The 9,292-nt window shown below is 38.5% G+C and overlaps 1 pseudogene; it reads left to right on the forward strand.

Moving 5' to 3' along the window:
* Positions 1–312: 312 nt before the first annotated feature.
* On the forward strand, positions 313–832 carry LOC109263967 (heme-binding protein 1-like; annotated as a pseudogene).
* The last annotated feature ends 8,460 nt before the right edge of the window (positions 833–9,292 follow it).

The following is a 9,292-nucleotide window of genomic DNA, read 5'->3' on the forward strand; positions in this document are numbered from 1 at the left end:
ATATACTTCAAGCTCCCATGGGTTAAAGCATATGTACAATAAAAGCTGAAAATCCACTGGACTTGATACAGGGCAGAATTAAAGAACTAAACAGTCTGGGCAGACGTAATTTCCCTTCACGTCTCAGGGAGAATTTCCCTCCTAGATACATGTTTGACCACCCCACATTTGCTTCTCTATGTATTTTCTCTTAATATCTTAATATAATGTGGTTTTACTGGAAAAAATGTTGTAAATAAGTGCTATTGGTTGTATTATTCATCATTATAGTACCTTAGAAACCAGTCAGAAAAAGAGTGCCACAGCCACATTATGCTGAGCACGGTCAAGAACTTGCTGTTTCAGACTGTTGGCAAGGAAGAAGTCTCCTATGAGGACGCAACCTGTGAAGGCAGGCGGTTTGCCACAGTGGAACTGACAGATAAGCCTGTGGATGAGGCTCTATGGGAAACATTGCCCAAAGCCATGAAGTACGTGGGAGGCCCCCAGGACAAGGGAGTCGGGATGGGGATGACAGTTCCTATCTCCTTTGTTGTATTTCTCAGTGAGGATGGTTCTCTACAGAAGAAATTTAAGAAGTCCGGTTCTGGATTCCAAACCAGTTTCAGAGCCACCTGCCAGTTTGCATCGATGAAAGCATTAAGATGGAGAGGGAACACATCTATTCCCTGCAGTTTGGTGGCTACACCGAGCAAGCAGACTGCACAGCTCATGCCGCCCAGCTACGGACCACCTGGAGGGCACAGCCACGTGCCAGAGTGACATCTACTTTTGCACCGGGTAGGACTCTCCCATGAAGCCATACGGGCATCACAATGAGGTCTGGCGGTGAAAGCAAGAATAATTCACTGACCCAGAACTTCCTGGATGTGTGCTTCTGTGTCCACTTCCTCAGGGGAGAAGGAGGAAGCAAAGTTTGCAACTGTATGTCCAGCTTAACCAAGTCTTCTTCAAAGCTGGTTCGAGTTAGTTGTCTGAAATGAGCATAGTCCATCTATGCTCTCCTTCTTGTGGTGGGTAATACAGCTAAGATGGGCAGCATCCCTCTGACCAGAAAAAATCCAGCAACATTTTTCCAGCTAGCTGGGTCGCTAAAAATGGATGTTTTAAAAATTACTGAACATGTATTTTTGTCATTGAGGGAAAAATGTGGTTTGTGCATGATCTTTCATCTGTGATTCTTATAAGGCCTTTGTCTAAAAACAAACAGATCTTTGACTTAAAAAGAAAAAAGAATTGGATATTTTCCTTATAGGGACAACTGGATATGATGGAGTAGTTCAAAGTACTTCTGCAATATTTAACTCAGTGCTGACTGTATATACAACACTGTTAAGACCTAAAGGAAGATTATAAAGGTGTTTATACACAAAATACTGTCCTCAAGAAGCTTCGTGTTTCCTGAGGTTCCAGAAGAAGCAGGCATAGGATTGTATTCAACACAAGGTGCACAGTGTAAAGTGCCAAAATTTCTATAAAGACTAAGTGCTTTGGCAGTGCCTGAAACGGAAAAAAGATTAATTTTTACTGAGATGACTGGATCTGACTTAATGATGTAAGTGACATTTGACCTGAGTCGAAGACAGTGGAAGATTTGATTAGCCAGAAATAGGGAAAGAGGTCACCCCAGGCTAAGGGAGAAATACGAGGTGGAGCAGTGTCCACAGGGCGTGACCTTTTTGGAGAAAGGCAGCTAGAACAGAGCTGAGGTTACATAGGTCTTCTGTAAGAAAAGTGATTCATATGGGAGATGAAGTTCAAAGGACAGATTGGGATCAGACTGTGAAGTCACAGATACCATGTGAAGAAATTTTTATGACCACAGCAAGGGACAATAAGAAACATTTTTTTTTTTTGTTATTCTTTTAAAATGATCAGGATTTAGTTGTAGCTATTCTACCATCTCTAGGACATTAGGAAACACAAACTGTTTTAGCCTCAATCTCCTATACAATAAAATGATACCTATTAACTATGTGGTGTGTTTTTTGTTTTTTATGATTTACTCTATGCCAGGCTTTGTTCTGGAGCTGGTGATATAGCAGTGAAAGAAAGAAAAAAAAACTCCATACTTGTATGCACATTAAATTTTTGAGGAAAATCAAGTAATAAACCCATACACAGTATGTAACATGGAGAGAAATTCCACAAAGGGAATGACAGCAGAATTAGGGGGGTGGGTAGAATGATGGAGGCCATGATTTTAAATAAGGTGTTAGGGTAGGTCTGAAGAGATTGCTGATCAGGTTCCCAAGTGGTTTTGTGGTGTTCAGAGTCCAGGCAGACGAGACAGCAAGTGCAAACCAGCTGAGAACGAAGTGTGCAGCAGTAAAGTGGTCGAATTTCAGCTATTTGGAAGGTATAGGCTACAGTATTTTCATACAGATCAAATGTGAGATGTGAAAAGTAGTCTGGGATGACTGATGGGTTTTTGGCCTGAGCATCCAAAGAAACGAAGGTGTCCAATGAAAGCACACTTGACTCAAAGGTGTCAGAACACAGGAGGAGGAACTGGTGAGGAATAGAATCTGGAGTTTTATTGGAGGCTCTTTAGACATACACATGGAGATTTCAAGCTGTCTTACTCGCCGTTTCTCTGGACTGATCTCATACTCTGTCAAGCTCATATACCATCTGTGCACTCACTGATGGTTCCTAATGTGTGTACCCAACTTTAACTTTACCTTGAACTAAAGATACTCATCTTTTGAGTTTGGGAGTGTAGGAGATCAGTCCCAGAGAAACAGAGAACAGAAAATAAGACTGAGTACAGAACCTCTGAGTTTTATCATGCATTAGTGTTGAGACAATGAGGGTCTGATATTAACACCTGAGGAAGAATGATGAAGAAATAAAGAGTATTCTGGAAGGAAGGTAGAGAAAGCACATCAAGAAGGAAGGAGTGATCAATGAGGGCATGTGCAACCAATAACTCAAAGAATAACTCAAGGAAAACTCAGAACTTACTAGATTGAACAACATGGAGGCCTTGGTGAAAGCAATCAGGGAAGTTTGAGGAAGAATGGTAATATGGTAGGCTTAAAATCTTTCCTACTAAAAGTTCCTTATACCATAAGACTTTAGTAAAACACCCAAAATATTAACAAAAAAATTTAGCTTTTTAAACATTAAAAAACTTTTTTAAACATTGCTGAAGAATGTGAAGGAAATTTTTGAAGGCCAAACCAAAAAAACATAAAGGGAATTATTATTTCTATGACATGCTGCCACATAGCAAACAGCATACCAAGCCTAAAATTATTTTTATTTGCCAATAGCATTATTTGTAACTGCCAAAAACAGATAGGAGTAACAAAAAATCTAGGCCATAAAATTGCCTGGAGCTGGATTAAAGACTCTACTATAACACTGGGAATCTAGCAGAGAGCTAAATCGTCAATGAAAAGGTGATGTAAGACACGTGCGCATGCACGCGTACACACACACACACACACACACACACACACGAAAAAAAAAACACTTATTTGTTACAAGTTTGGCTCTAGTCAGGAGAAAATATACTAAGTACTTTTAGATCACAAGTCTTAGTTCACACGTTTTGAGGCCTAAATACATTCTTCAGAGTTTCTATCCTCAGTCTTACTTGGTTTCTAATTAAATCCTCAATTGGAAATGTTTTCAAATATCCAGAAGCAAATATCATTTTTTTCCTACAGGAATTATGCTCATCTGGGGCCACAAAGAATTCTTGTAAATTTCCAAATACAAAAAAATAAATAGATAAGGGAAAAAGACACCATAAATGTAAGTCAGCCAAAAAAAAAAAAAAAAAAAAGTAACAAAATGAGAGTGGAGATGCTATCCTATGGGATGTTTACAGAAATTCTCACAATAAGGCAGCTTTCCACCCAGGCTTCAGACTAAATATTTTATTTGGGCCTATTATCCAGTTTAATTTTTTTCTTCGGCTACATAAAATCTTTTAAACTCTTAGGTTGAGTATTCAAGTTCAGTTATTACACTTTACAACTTTTTAAGTATAACCCATTTGATTTCTAACTTTTTTTTTTTTTGAGAGAGAGACAGAGAGAGATTAAACACATGAACAGGGGAGAGGGAGAGGAGACAGAGAATCCCAAGCAACCTCCATGCAGATACTGACACGGGGCTTGATCTCACAACTGTGAGACTATGACCTGAGGTGAAATCAAGTCAGCTCAACTGACTGAGCCACCCAGGTGACCTTTAACCCATTTGACTTTAAACATTTTTTACTTCTGTAAAATTCTCTCAAAGTATTTTCTGTTTTCTCAAAAATTTTTAACATTTTAATGAATTACTAACAGTGTCTTATTAAACCAATCTTGATCTTCAGGTATCTTTGTTGTGTTTTTATTTTTGGCTTTTGATATCCATCTTTACCTGTGGATATTCCAGGTAAGTTTGATTTAATTCCAGATGTGTTTAAAATATTGCAGAGAAATTTTAAAGACCTGAGTCATCTTCTCTAAAGGGAATTTTTGTTTTTAATATGCATTTAGGGGAGGGGCAAATGTCAATCTGAGTAGAGTTTAAATTGATTTGTAGCTAGGCTTATCTATTTGTTATTCCTTCTCTTCCTTACATTCTCTACCACTTTCAAAGTATTTACCAAGACCTCTCATCTTAGCTCTGCAATCCAGTTTTGTTCCTTATTCCTGTAGGATGCTCTGAAGATTTCAGCCACTAAACCTCCCACTTTCCATACCCCACCTAACTTCTCAAACTTATGACTCCTGATTAATGCCTAGAAGGCAGGCCTAGAATATTAGGTTCTTTGTTCTTAACACTCTCCCTTGTTAACATTTGAATTTCTTCACACATTACTTTAAAATGTTTCTATATTTTTTGTGTTTTTCTTCTCTGTAAAGGAACTGCTCTAAAATATAAGCCAAGATAGGAAACGATCAAAATCCTAGAGGAGAACACAGGCAGCAACTTATTAGGAATGTCTCCAGAGTCAAGAGAAACAAAAGCAAAATGAACTATTGGGACTTCATCAAGATAAAAAGCTTCTGCACAGCAAAGCAAACTATCAACTAAAAGACAGTCTATAGAATGGAAGAAGTTATTTGCAAATTACATATGTGATCTAGGGTTAGTATTCAAAATCTATAAAGTATTTATCAAACTCAATACCCCAAAAACAAATGACCCAGTTAAGAAATGGGCAGAAGAGGGGCGCCTGGGTGGCTCAGTCAGTTGAGCATCCAACTTTGGCTTAAGTCATCATCTTGCGGTGAGTTCGAGCCCTGCATTGGGCTCTGAGCTGACAGCCTGGATCCTGTTTCAGATTCTGTGTCTCCCTCTCTCTGCCCCTCCCCCACTCATGCTCCGTCAAAAATAAACAGAAAAAAATTTAAGAAATGGGCAGAAGACATGAGTAGACATTTTTCCAAAGACAACATCCAGATGGCCAACAGACACAGGAAAAGATGAACATCACTCATCATCAGGAAGATACAAATCAAAAACACGATGAGATACCACCTTGCACCTGTCAAGATGGCCAAAATTAACAACTCAGGAAACAACAGATGTTGGTGAGGATACAGAGAAACGGGAACCCTCTTACACTGTTAGTGGCAATTCAAAGTGGTACAGCCACTCTGGAGAACAGTATGGAGGTTCCTCAAAAAGTTAAAAGTAGAACTACCCTATGATCCAGCAGTTGCACTATTAGGTATTTACTGTAAAGATCTAAAAATACTGATTCAAAGGACACACACACACCCGAATGTTTATAGCAGCATTAACAATAGCCAAGTCATGGAAAGACCCTAAACGTCCATCAATTGATGGATAAAGAAAAAATAGCATATACACACACACAATGGAATATTATTCAACCATCAAAAATTGTGAAATTCAGCCATTTGCAACATGGAGAGTATTATATGCTCAGCAAAACAAATGAGAAAAACACATTGTTTCACTAACATGTAATTTAAGAAACAAATGAACATAGGAAAAGGGAGGAAAAAAAAGCAAATCATAAGAGACTCAACTATAGAGAACAAATTGAGAGTTTCTGGAGGGAAGGTGGGTAGGGAATAGGTGATGGATATTAAGGATGGCACTTATTGTGTTGAGCACTGGGTGTTATATCTAAGTGATTAATCACTAAATTCTACTCCTGAACTGAAAACAAATGAAAAATAAAAAGAAACAAAACAATTAAGTAAAAAAATAAATAAATAAATAAGCCAGTCTATGTCCACAAATAGAAAGCCCAAAGATAAAGTTTTACCTCTAGGAAGACAACCAGAAATGTAATTGTGAAAAATTTACAGAGAAATTCAGATATTCCATTGATGCTCTACTCTGTGGCCAACCTTGGTATCGGCATTCATTGTATTATTTTTATGCCGGACACACACATATTAGTACTACATAATGTGTAACATGGATCCTGTATTTTAACAGGAAAAAGGTGGAGAGTTAAAGAAATGGGAATCAGCAAGTACAGACAAGGTTTTTTATTTCATTTCAAAGGGGAAATTGAGAACTTGGACATTGCTTACAAGGATTTAAAACAGAAAGAGCCTCTTTTAAGACACGGTCTACAATCCAGAACGTCTCCACGCTGCCATGGGGTGGTATGAAGATTGCATTAATCCATCATGTAAAAAACAAAGCAAACCATGAATACTTTTTTTTTTTTTTTTAACGTTTATATTTGAGGCAGGGAGAGACAGAGCATGAATGGGGGAGGGTCAGAGAGAGGGAGACACAGAATCTGAAAAAGGCTCCAGGCTCTGAGCTGTCAGCACAGAGCCCGACACGGGGTTCGAACTCACAGACTGTAAGATCATGACCTGAGCCAAAGTCGGACGCTTAACCGACTGAGCCACCCAGGCGCCCCAAACCATGAATACTTATAACAAGAGTATGTATTTAAGTTTCTTTCTAGCCTTATTATTTAAAAATTCTAGTTGTAGGGAGAAGAGATGGTAAGGAAAGCAGGAAAAGGGTCTTGGAAAATAGAAAGATGAGGTGAGGGAAAGTGGGAAGTTCATAACAATTCTTGGATTTCTAAGCTCCATAACTGAAAGGAAAGCAAGACGGCCCTTTATGTATTAGAAAAGGTAATGTCAGTTTACCATATTAACACCTAGTTCCAGGTCCCAATAAGGAAAGTAATAGTCTGCTTGGGAAATTACTTTGATATGGTGTGTAAGTTGGTATTGATGTCCATCATACCTACGATTATCCTATGCTATGGCAATATGGTAATTTTAACGGGCAGGCTGCTAGATAAACTTACATTCTACTTGAATTCAATATACCACTTAATCCTGAGCTATTTAAGGGTCAGCTAGCAGCAAAATACTTTTTTTTTTTTTTTTGCCATACTTAAGTGTCCTAATTTCTTTCTCTTAAAGAGTACAATTATCCAAAATTGGTGTTCAGATAGAGAATAGACAGAGCAAAATAGACAAAATTCACATAATCCACAGGGGATGTTATCTCACTGGGATTGCTAGTTTGCATTAACTTGGTAAATTTGGATGCCAAGAGCAACGCAGCTCTGCCTGAATTGGGGAATATTTGTCAGTTAATTATTCAGTGCTGTTCTGAATAGTCCCCTAGGTATAAAACTGGAACCTCTGTCAGAGAGAAAGTTAAGTAGTTATGAAAATATGAGAAATTATGGGAGGATAAATTACATTTCACCTGACATTAAACTGTTGATCAACTATCAATACTAATGTTTTCCTAAAGGGGAGAAAACCTTACAATAAAGAATGTTTTTAAGAAAAATTACCTTACTATAAAATGTGCCATATCCCATTTGTGTTTCACTGTATTCTAGAGCTATCAGTCTTATGAAGCAATAAATTTCTGTTGTATACTCCATGAGCTCCTGTGATAACATTTTATATTGCTTGTCTGCTGCCTGAAGGAGGAGGGTAAAATATTATTTCAAGGTGCATTTTGCATCCAAGGAGACTAGACCTGTTTATTACAGTAGTCCTATTTGTTACTCTAGGGCAATGGTTATTAGATATGAAACAAAATGAGAAGGATTGGTTTCTCTTCCCCAAGGAAAGGAGAGACGAATACACGAAAGAAGGAAAAATGGGAGGGGAAGATAAACCAGTGAAATCTTGGGAGGTGGACACTAAGTGGGTGATTGTCTATTGAGGCAATCTGCCCCTTAAGAGGTGACTGGCTGAAATGCCTTAATATCAACAAGCAATATTAAATACTTGCTCTGAGACGAGGGCTGTAATTCTAACCATGTCACCCTCAAATATTCACTATTCCTGCAGACGTGGTGGTTTTGTTCATGTGGCCCATGAGGAGGTGGTTAGGTGACATGTTTGATGTTCAGGTTTGAGTTGTGTTTTCTCAAAATTCATAGGTTGAAGTTCTAACCCCTGGCACTTCATAAAGTAACCTGATTTATTAAGCGGGTCATTGCAGATATGATTAAGTAGGGTAAGCCTCTAATCCAGTATGTCTGGCATGAAGACGCCTATAGAGAGAAGATATTAAGATAGAAAAAGAACACCACCTGCAAAGAACACCCAAAATTGCTAGCAGTTTACCAGAAGCTGGAAGACAGGCATGGAACAAATTTTCCCCCAAAAACTCTGTAAAGGAACCAATCCTCACACAATTTGATCTTAGACTTTTAGCCTCCAAAACTGTGACACAATAAATTCTACCAACTACCCAGTTGGTGATACTTTGTTATTGTAATGCTAGCACACTATTTTTTTTAACATGGTGAAAAAAAATAAGCATGAAAGGAATCTGTTCTTCAGAAGTGGAATCACCTGGTAATTTCAGGTCCTCTAACAGATGGGATTTGATGTGTAAAATTTTATTGGGGGAAAGACCTATGGAAGAAAAAGGGGGTGAGGTGGGGAGAGTTAACTACATGCAAGTCTAACTCCTATGAAAATAGAGTGGGGAGGAAAGAAGGACTGGGTGAAGGAGTCTTGGAATAGAGCATATTTCTAAGCAAGGTTAAGATAGGTTAGCAGAGAATCTTCTACCTTAAGTTACATATCACGGGAGTCCCAGGTCTTGCAGTAGTAAGCTTTCATGGAATCCCTGTTGTGCTTACTCACAGAGAAGCCTGAGGACAGTGTGACCTCAATACAAATGCAACAGTGGATAGATAAGGGTGGCAGTTGGGCTGTCCGTTAACTATGTTCCCCACAGCGTGATATCTGAGCAACACAGTTCCCTGGTTGCCACACTGGAGGATCTGAACATCCCTTAGAATATTTCTTGAAAGTCAGCTGGAAGTTATCTGTTTATGGTACCACAGCTATCA

The sequence above is a fragment of the Panthera pardus genome, unplaced genomic scaffold (assembly GCF_024362965.1).
Source record: "Panthera pardus isolate Hobbes unplaced genomic scaffold, ASM2436296v1 HiC_scaffold_1, whole genome shotgun sequence".
In the NCBI taxonomy this organism is placed as follows: Eukaryota; Metazoa; Chordata; class Mammalia; order Carnivora; family Felidae; genus Panthera; species Panthera pardus.